At 40.4% G+C, this 10224-nt stretch overlaps 1 pseudogene; it reads left to right on the top strand.

Moving 5' to 3' along the window:
* The first annotated feature begins 4125 nt into the window (after positions 1–4125).
* On the top strand, positions 4126–5604 carry LOC119542624 (annotated as a pseudogene).
* Positions 5605–10224: the final 4620 nt, after the last annotated feature.

Genomic DNA, 10224 nt, shown 5'->3' with positions numbered 1-10224 from the left:
GGGATATAGAGTTGATGAAAACTAAAGTATAATAAAGGAATAATATAAATAAGATGGCCAGGGATTGCCTCTCTGAGGAAGTGGCAATCGAAGAAGGAATTGAGTGACATAGAGTGGTGAGATCTTGTTCAAGAGCATTTCAGAATGAGGGAATAACATAGGAAAGGCCTGTGAGGTAGACATAGATTCAAATAACATCACAACAGAAATTGAGGCGTGGCCCAATTTAACCAAAGTCTTTGGGAACCACAGATATGCTTCTCGTAGAAGTAAATAGTAAGACAAGCTTTTATTTCAATTAGTTTGTAGTGGTTATGAATTTTCAAATTATGTCCTTGGGTATGCAAAAAAAATAAATTTATTTTGCTATAATTCACCTTCATCGCCATTTTGAATCAACATTCTACTTGATGGCAAAAACACAATCTTATTCAATTCCAAGTCAATTAAGTTATTTTAGACTCATCTCCTCCCAACTGACATAAATTCAAGAAGGATTACACCCTGGTATGAAAAGGCATGGAGACAGGAGAAGGGAAGTAGAGGTAAGTAGCAGGAATCTGTTTTACTATTCCACACACTCAAGTTCAAAATCCTGCTAGGTCTTTTGATGTGGTCTTTTTTCTACACTGGCAACTGCTAAGATTCTGCCTTCTCACTAAGTCTCCAGTCATATCATCTACGGTGTTTTCTACTCTGTACCTTTGTTATCACCACAAGACCCTTATTGTCCTTACTATTCTCAGCCACAAAAGAAAACAAAGGTTGCTTTCCATAGCCCATGAGAGCATTTGGTAGACACAAAGATGTACCACACAGACCTACCTTCAAGGAAGGACTTGTGGCCCATCTGTAGGTTGTGGGGTCTGCAGAATAGCCTCCAGCTGTCAGCCCCTCCTGAGTCTGCCGCAGCAGCAAAGAACTGCCTTGCCTGAGCTCATGCATGTTGTGTGCAGTCCGCACCCAGTGACAGAGCAAGGCAGGGATATAGAGGATTAGACATTTCAACTGTTCCAGGACACTAACTGGCAATTCTTATTCTAAAGCTCATCTTTAGAATAAGTCACAGTTAGACCTGTTCAGTCCTGTTAACCTACCCTTCCCTTCAATGAGTTAACCTCTAACAAACATCTCTATGCCAAACTTTGTTTCCATATCTGCTTCTGGAGTGCTCCCCCGCATCAATTTAATGAGCCTACCTCACACTCTTCTGCTGAGTCACCCATGCAACTGTCTCAGCTCCATTCTCTCACACCATGGTATCAGAGGGAATTCTGTGTCATTGCTGCCTCTCAGGTAACCATGTGGAAAGAAAATCACAGGTCGCTTTTAATTTCAAATATCCAAAGCTAACTGGGGGTTCTGCCGTTGCACTACCCAGCCTGGAATTAACCTCAGAATGGGAGGCAAGACAAGGAGTTCCTTCTCAGTAGCTGAAGTCATTTTCCAGTATGATTTTCTTCTCTAGCTCCCCTCTCACCTTTGAACTAAAACTCTAAAAACCAGTTTAGCAAATATTCTCCCACACATCTAGTCTGATGTTTGGATCATTGCTTTTTGTCTAAGTATAAAAGTATGAATTCCTATCTTCCTTCTCTGTTCCAGGGACAACTTTCTCTCCAAATGATGAATGAGACATGTTTAGCATCTTGGGTTGAGGGAGGGTCATAGAGTAAAAGTAAATTCAAAATAAAAAGAAACATATGTTTCAAATGAGATTTGACCCCCATCTCTTTGGACAGGCACATGACCCCTGCCAGATCAACCAGAGCCTTCCCTAGGGTTTTCTAATTGAAGCAAGAGGAGAGACACAGTTTTTACTACTCAATGACAAAGCTGGGAGAAGCCCTGAAAACTTCTAGGTATCATGTTACTCCCCCTATCCCCAACAAGGAAATCATATCTGCATACCAAAAAGCAGAGAAAGGCCAAGATGAGAGATCTAGCAGATCAAACAAAACTATCCTGATGACATTCAAGCCCCTGAATCAGTATCTGTGTACCCCAGACCTGCCCTTATTCCTGCCATCCTGAGGATGTTTGGCTATGCCCTGGACCCTGAAACCCACCCCCACCCCCACCCAGAATCCTTCCAATATTAAGCTGATTTGAGTTGGATTTCATTACATGCAACCAAAATAACACTTCTTCCGAAAAAAACATTGGAACACTTAAACGCCTATTGATGACAATTGGCCTATAAAATATATCCACAATTTTCCAAGAATTGGTGTCCCTGCTTTGACACACACACACACATGCACACACACACACACACACGGGGGGGGGGCTTTTAGACCAATGAATTAACTGGTACCCAAATGACAACTTCATATACTCACAATATCCCAGCTCAAAAGTCAGTATCATTTGCATATAATATTAGAATAAGATGAGCTTGATTGTCCTAGTGTCAAGGGTCACAGCTGCTCCTTTAAGAGTGTCAGAGATTCCTGAACAAAAGTAGTGTTATAGTCATGAATTTACCATGAGGACATCCAACAATTCCAGAAACCTCTGGTTCCTGTTGTCTCTATCTCCCAATCCTTGACATCATCCAGTCCTGTTCACATATCTGCTGAAGAAGAATCTGTTATTTCAGTGATTCCTGACAGCATAATATACTCCCTCAGGTCTGTATTTCAAACTTCACTTTGAAAACTTTTTCAGTTGTTTGTGATTGTGATTGATGGACCTAAATGTTCCTGGCTGCCATGGAGGCCCAGTAGGACTCCCAATTCTGGCTCCTGTTCTGGTGCATGTAATTCTAAAAGGAGCTTAGTCCAGCCAAACACAATTACACACTCCATGTGGATAAAGGAACCCAAAGAACCACCACATTTAAGACAATGTTTTTACTAAGAAAAGTGGAGATATGTCACTACATAACAATTGCAACCAACCACCTTAGCTTAAAACACCATACAATTGTAGAGTTAAGTGGTGACAAGGTTGGTAATTGCTCTGTGTTGTATATCTCAACTCCAAGATGATAAAGAAGAGTGAAAGGCTGAACCACAAAACAGATATCTGCCTAAAAGCAAGAATATCTGACTATGCTGGAATTGTTAATCCCCCCAAAATAGCCTCTGCCCTGAGGAATAAGAAGATTCTGTTAGTGTAATTCTTCTGTATCTGCACTTCTGCCTGTTTTTCTCTACCAGAGAGGCCTGTGACAGACACTCTGGTTATGCTATAGCCCTTCCTGGAGCCATAACATACTCCATGATGTCTGTCTGCACTTCCTGTCACCCTAGATTTGCCATCTTGTAATTCAATATGTCCTAGCAGCTGTGATGTCCATGCCTGGAAGAAAGATTTCCCTAAAAAACTCCAAGACTTTCATACTCTTCATGTCACCATCCATGCCACAACCATAGGGAACATATTGCTGGCTTTGATCACATCGACAGCTGTATGTCAGCCTCAACTTCATGAACTCTCTCAAAAAAAAAGTTCTATTTCATGCTTTGCTTCGGAGTAGCCAACATAGTCAAAATGTTCTCCATTTATCTATGATAGATCTGAAAACACAACTTTACATACTAGATAACTTGTACTACAGGATGCGTATCATTTTCTATTTGTGAAAGACTCTCATAAATAACCCCAAATTCGTTTCCTATAGCACCCTAATGCCTAGAATTTCTACATGGTACCAGGCATACAAATGATAATAGTAACCCCAGCAATTATAATTTGAAGTATTCAATAAATGTCCTCTAATTAACTATAATGTGCCATCATGCTAGGCTGTGCAGAATCAACCATGAGGGAACATTTTGGTGTCTACCATCATGAAGCTTAGAGACTAGCAAAAATGATCTATAAATTAGCCATGATAAACAAGGATGATTTTTAGTGCCATGATAGAGGAAACAGGGAGTACAGGATGTAGTGGAGATGGGGTGGGGGCTTGTCAGGAAAAGCTCTCTGACATAAGTGATTCTTAACCTGAGAACTGAAAAATAAGTGACAATCATCAAAGGATTTGGGGTGAGGGAGAGAAGTAGGAAAGAGTTTGTGTTCCAGGTAGAGGGATCAACAAGTTAAAAAGACTAGAGGCTCTCGCCAGGCATCTTTGTGAGAGTGATAACACGTTTAAACCCTGCGTGGCAATCCTGGATGCACTGCCACAAGCCCAGGGAAGACAATGCAACCTGGAAGTCCAACTACTTCCTTAAGATCATCCATCTTTTGAATGATTATCCAAAATGCCTTATTGTGGAAGCAGACAATGTGGGCTCTAAGCAGATGAAGCAGGTGCTCATGTCCCTCCATGGGAAGTCTGTGGTGCTGCTGGGCAAGAACACCATGATGCCCAAGGCCATCAGAGGGTGTTTTAGTTTGCTAAAGCTGCCAGAATGCAATATATCAGAAATGGGTTGGCTTTTTCAATGGACATATAGTAGGTTACAAATTTATAGTTCTTAGGCCATGCAAATGTCCAAATTAAGACATTAAGAGGAAGATACCTTCTCTGAGGAAAGGCTGCTGGCATCCAGGGTTCCTCTGTCATATGTAAAGGCACATGGAAACGTCTGCTGGTCCTTCACTCCTGCTTTCTTGTTTCAAGGGCTTTCTCTCAGCTCCTGTGGGTCCTTGCTTATTTCTCCTGGAGTGTTTCTCTCTCAGCTCACTGGGCTTTTACTGCCTTTTATCCTCTTTACAAAGAACTCCAGTAAAGGATTAAGACCCACCTTTAATTGGGTAGGTCACATCTCAATTGAAATAGCCTAATCAAGTCACACCCACAAAAATAGGCCTGTACCCACAAGAATAGATTAAAAGAACAGGGCATTTTCTGGGGGTACATACCAGTTCTATACCAGCACAGAGGATATCTGGAAAATAACCCAGTCCTGGAGAAACTGTTGCCTCATATCTGAAGGAATGTGGCCTTTGTGTTCACGAAGGTGGACCTCACTGCGATCAGGGACATGCTGCTGTTCAACAGGGTGCCAGCCATCACCTGTGTTGGTGCTGTTGCCCCATGTGAAGTCTCTGTGCCCACCTAGAACACTGGTTTGAGAACTGAGAAGACCTCCTTCTTCCTGGTTTTAGCTATCACCATTAAGATTTCCAGGGACACCATCAAAATCCTGAGTGACACGCAGCTGATTAAGATTGGAGAAAAAGTGGGAGCCAGCGAACATGGGAGCCACTGCTGGACATGCCAAACATCTCTCACTTCTCTTTTGGGCTGCTCATCCAGCAGGTGTTTCGCAATGGCAGCATCTACAACAGCAGTACTTGATATAAGAGAGGAAACACTGCATTCTTGCTTCCTGAAGGGTGTCCGCAATGTTGCCAGCATATGTCTGCAGATTGGTTACCCAACTGTTACATCAGTACCCCTTTCTATCATCAATGGGAACAAAAGAGTTCTGGCTTTGTCTATGAAGACTGATTATCTCTTCCCACTTGCTGAAAAGGTTAAGGTCTTGTTGGCTGATCCATCTGCATTTGTGGCTGCGGCTCTGTGGCCGCCACAACCACTGCTGCTCTTGCTGCCACTGCAGACCCAGCCAAGGCTGCAGCAAAGGAAGAGTCAGAGAGGAGTCAGATGAGGGTACAGGATTTGGTCTCTTTGACCAAAAGTAGCCAATTTAACTAGCTTTATTTGTGAAATGAGGAAATAAAGGCTTAATTCTCTTAAAAAAAAAAAAAAAAGACTTGGATGAAAGACAAAATGAAAAACTTGAGGAAGCAAAGGAAATTTATTCTAGCTGCAATACAGACCACATAGGGAAAAGGAGAGACCTGGAAGGGGATCAGATAATCAAAGCCAGTGAAAGACATGCTAAGAAATTTACAATTTGCCCCGAGAGCAATGGGAAGGGTTTTTAATAGAATGATAGAATCATATTTGTGATTTAGAAAGAATACCATGGACACAATATAGAAATATACTATAAGAGAACAGGACTTTCCTTATCACTTCTGTGATAAATTCTACTGCTTTTTGAATCCAATTTCTACTGCCCATAAATGTAGATGCATTTCTTGCAATGCCTGAAGAAAATATCTGGGTTCCTAAAGTAAATTACCATATGTAATACCTTATGAAACCTAGGCCTGACCTTTCCAGAGGAGATGAAAATTAAGAGATGGCCTCAGGACTCAAGTGGCCTTTAAGACACCACAGACAAGAATCAGCTTGCATAACATGTATTGAAACTAGCTCTTATTGAAAAAGATGTCATCTGTAAGAATTTGTTGGATCAACCCAAATATCGTTCCCCTCATTCCAGTTTTCTTTTAGGTTGGCTGTTTCACTAGTTCTGGATCTTTGACTCCTTGATTATAAATTTCAATAATTCCCTGTTTGCTGGCTTGTTTTTTGTTTGTTTTTGTTTTGTTTTTTTTCACAATTTACCTTTTTAATATGACTGCTTCTGAAATCATGGTCTGAATGAGGTATCCTCTCCTAATTTTCTGCACTAAGATTTTCTTGCCACCAGTGAAAAGCACTCTGTATAGAATCACACACCAGGATCCTCACCCTAATCATCTGTTCTTTTCTTTGCTGCCAAGGGAAAAAAATTGGCTCTCAATAAGTAATAGATCTAATAATTCCCTAGTAGTTAAGAGCATGGTTGTAGAATCAGATGAAGTTGGGTTTGTATCCAAATTACACTGTTTCCAGATGTATCACCACAGGCAAGTTACTTAACTTTCTTGGGCCTCATTTTCCTCAGCTTAAAAAGCAGCAGTAAAAATACCTCTCTGACAACATTGTGGCAAGAATTACAGAAAAGTATGTATAAATGTGCTTAATGCAGTAATTAACACTGGCATAAAAACTTAAGAAAAGCTATCTTAAAATTAAGGCAATCATGAGGTTATTAACTGCTTTATGACCACCTTTTAAATTAAAAGAATTCCCTTCTCCTTAGAACTGTATGAGATTGCACAATCTTTTCACTGGGATGTCCAGGTACATAGAATATAAAATACTTATTCTTTATGTTTATTGTTTGTCTCCTCCCCCTATAGAAAATAATCTTCACAAGGGCAAAATTAGTCATTGCCTGCACAAAGCAGGTACTCAGTAAATACTCCCTGAATTTAATTTTACTGATTCAGTGAACCACAAATACTATTAGTGTTCTAACCATGTTGTGCAACCAACCTAAATGTGAACATTTTTAAGATCATGAAGTCTAAAAAATACATTATATAGTAACAAGTAAAATTATAATGTTCTATGTTCTGTGTCATTTACTTATTGTAGCTCATTTAACCATCATAACAACTCCATAAACTAAGTTCTATTATTATGTGCATTTTCCCAATGCAGAAACTTAGACACAAAAATTTAGGTAATAATTTGCCCAGAATCACACATTTTAGTAAGTGGTAGATCTGGAAATACCCATTTGCACCACAGTCACTCCAGATTCAAAAAATCACATTAAAAGATAAAGTCGAAAGCAGCTCCCACAATTTATGACAAAAGCAGTGTTCTTGTTTGCTAAAGCTTCTGGAATGCAAAATACCAGAAATGGATTGGCTTTTACAATGGGAGTTTGTTGGTTCAAAAATTTACAGTTGTAAGGCCAGGAAAATGTCCAAATTAAGGCATCAAGAGGTAAATCCTTCTATGAGGAAAAGCCAATGGCATCAGGGGTCCTCTGCCACATGGGAAGGCACATGGCTGGCTCTGCTGAACCTTGCTCCTAGGTTTAGCTTCTGGTTTCAGTGGCTTTCTCCAAAACATCTCTGAGCTTCTGTGTCCCTTAGCTTCTCTCTCTCAGCTGTGTGTCCTTGCTTGTTTCTCCCAGGGTGTTTCTCTCTAAGTGTCTGGGGATCCTCTCATAGCTTCTCCGGGGCAAACTGTGGACTTCATCTCTTAGCTTAGCGTATCCAAACGTCTTCCTGTCTGCATCAGCAAGCATCTGGGTCTGTGTTGGCTCTGAGCTCTTTCTCTCTCTCTCTCTCCCTGAGCTCTCGTAAGGACTCCAGTAAACTAAGGCCCACTTTGAATGGGTGGGATCACATCTCCATGGAAATAATCTAATCAAAAGATCCCATTCACAATTAGATGGGTCACATCTTCATGGAAACAATCTAACTACAATGTCCCACCCACCATAGGTCTGCCCCCACAAGATTGGATTAAAAGAACATGGCCTTTTATGGGGTCCATAATAGATTCAAACCAGCACAAGCAGAAAACTCTCCATTGATGTATTTTATACGAAAAGTAGAAAATGAACACATGCTTCCTGGGTATTCCAAAGCTCCAAGCTGACCTAAGAGAATTTGTGAAGTCCTTCCTCTCAGCTCCTGCCACAATTATCTCCATGTCTCCTCTGGCACTTTAATGTTGCTTCACATGATTTATCTCCTTAAATATATCACAAGCTTTTTAGTTCAGAAGCTGTGACTTAGCATTCTTTGTAGCATCCAGAGCACCTTATAGAATATATTATACCTAAAATATAACATATATACAAATCTTCCACCAGTGCCTAACATTGAGCAGTCAATAAATGTTAGCACCCTGGACCTCAGAATGGAGTGGTAGGAAAGAGAGAGCTTGGGGGTCAGGCAAACAGGTTTGAATACTACCTTTGCTTCTTCTTAGCTATTTGTCATCTTTCAATTTTCTTAATGCCTTTAAGCCTTGATTACCTCATCAGTTAAGCATCACATAGTAATAAATAATACCCACCTCATTGCTGTATGCATTAAATGAGGACAGTGTGTGAATAGACTCTGACACATAGTAGGCACTCAATAAGTATTAGTTATGCTTCTCTTCCATTAGATGGTTGATTTTGTATGACCTTGATCCTAGAATTCATTAAAGACATTAGATTAGATCCAGAATCAACAGAAGTACTACCAGAATCTTTCTGAGTGAATTGTAAAACGCGGATATCATACATAAGGTAGTCTCAGAACGCTAGTAGTAGCTTGTCCTAGTTTGCTAATGCTGCAGAATGCAAAACACCAGAGATGGATAGGCTTTTATAAAATGGGGGTTTATTTCACTACACAATTACAGTCTTAAAGCCACAAAGCATCCAAGGTAACACATCAGCAATCGGGTACTCTCACCGGAGGATGGCCAATGGCCTCCGGAAAACCTCTGTTAGCTAGGAAGGCAGCTAGCATCTGCTCCAAAGCTCTGGCCTCAAAACAGCTTTCTCCCAGGACGTTCCTCTCTAGCAAGCTTGCTCCTCTTCAAAACATCACTCCCAGCTGCACTCTCTTTCCTCTTTGAGTCAGCTCATTTATATAGCTCCACCGATCAAGGCCCACCCCGAATGGGTGGGGCCACGCCTCCATGGGAACATCTCATCAAAATTATCACCGACAGCTGGGTGGGGCACACTCCAAGCAAATCCAACCAGCACCCAAGGGTCTGCCCCACACAGGGACACAATACAGTCAAACCGGCACATAGCTGTTAACAGTAAAATAGCTTTCTGAAACACCACTTTAATGGACAAGGCCTAAATTCAGAATGGATGAAAATAGTTATTGAGGCCACCACTTTTTGGCAAATGAAAGCTACCTTAGATTGATAATAATTAGCAGCTTAGACAGAAGAAAATTGCTTTAAAAAAATTCTGGAAAAATAAAATACAAGGGACTGGCTCTAAAAAGTACAGTACCAGAAAATCCTCCCTAGTGTGCTGCAATCAGGAATGAGGAGTTTTCTCTGTGTACATGATTTTAATTAGGCACATTAGACAGACAGTGAATATAGAAGTAGGGATCGTCCACACAGCCAAACTTTACAAATAGCAACCCGCTTGAATAAGAAAAAATATATATATTTTTTTCAAACTGTATTTCTCCAAGTTGGACCTCCCAGAGCAAGACCATAGATTTGATTCTGAAAAAATAAACTGTCACTCCAATGAAAGAGTAAGAGTCCAAAGGCTCTGAGCTTTCTCACTTGGGTATCTTTTATCAGCTCAAAGCCCTAAACCAGAACTGGAGAAGATCATCAGCTGTCATGAAAAATAGAACTTAATCTATTTTATGAATGTTCTTGCACTAGTATCTTCACCTGAAACATCTTCACACCCAGAATTTAGCATAACTTTGAAATTCAAACCAAACAATTAAACTCATATTTTAATAAAAGACAAAAATCTCTAAACCCATCAATCCAGATGCCTTAAGAATTTGTCCAAATATTTCTCTTTGGCATCTAATAATTTTATCTTGCTCTGATTGACCACAAATTCCAATCCCCCCTCT

The sequence above is a fragment of the Choloepus didactylus genome, chromosome 8, assembly GCF_015220235.1.
Source record: "Choloepus didactylus isolate mChoDid1 chromosome 8, mChoDid1.pri, whole genome shotgun sequence".
In the NCBI taxonomy this organism is placed as follows: Eukaryota; Metazoa; Chordata; class Mammalia; order Pilosa; family Megalonychidae; genus Choloepus; species Choloepus didactylus.
The sequence above is the reverse complement of the archived record's forward strand: the minus strand, read 5'-3'. Positions and strand labels throughout refer to the sequence as shown.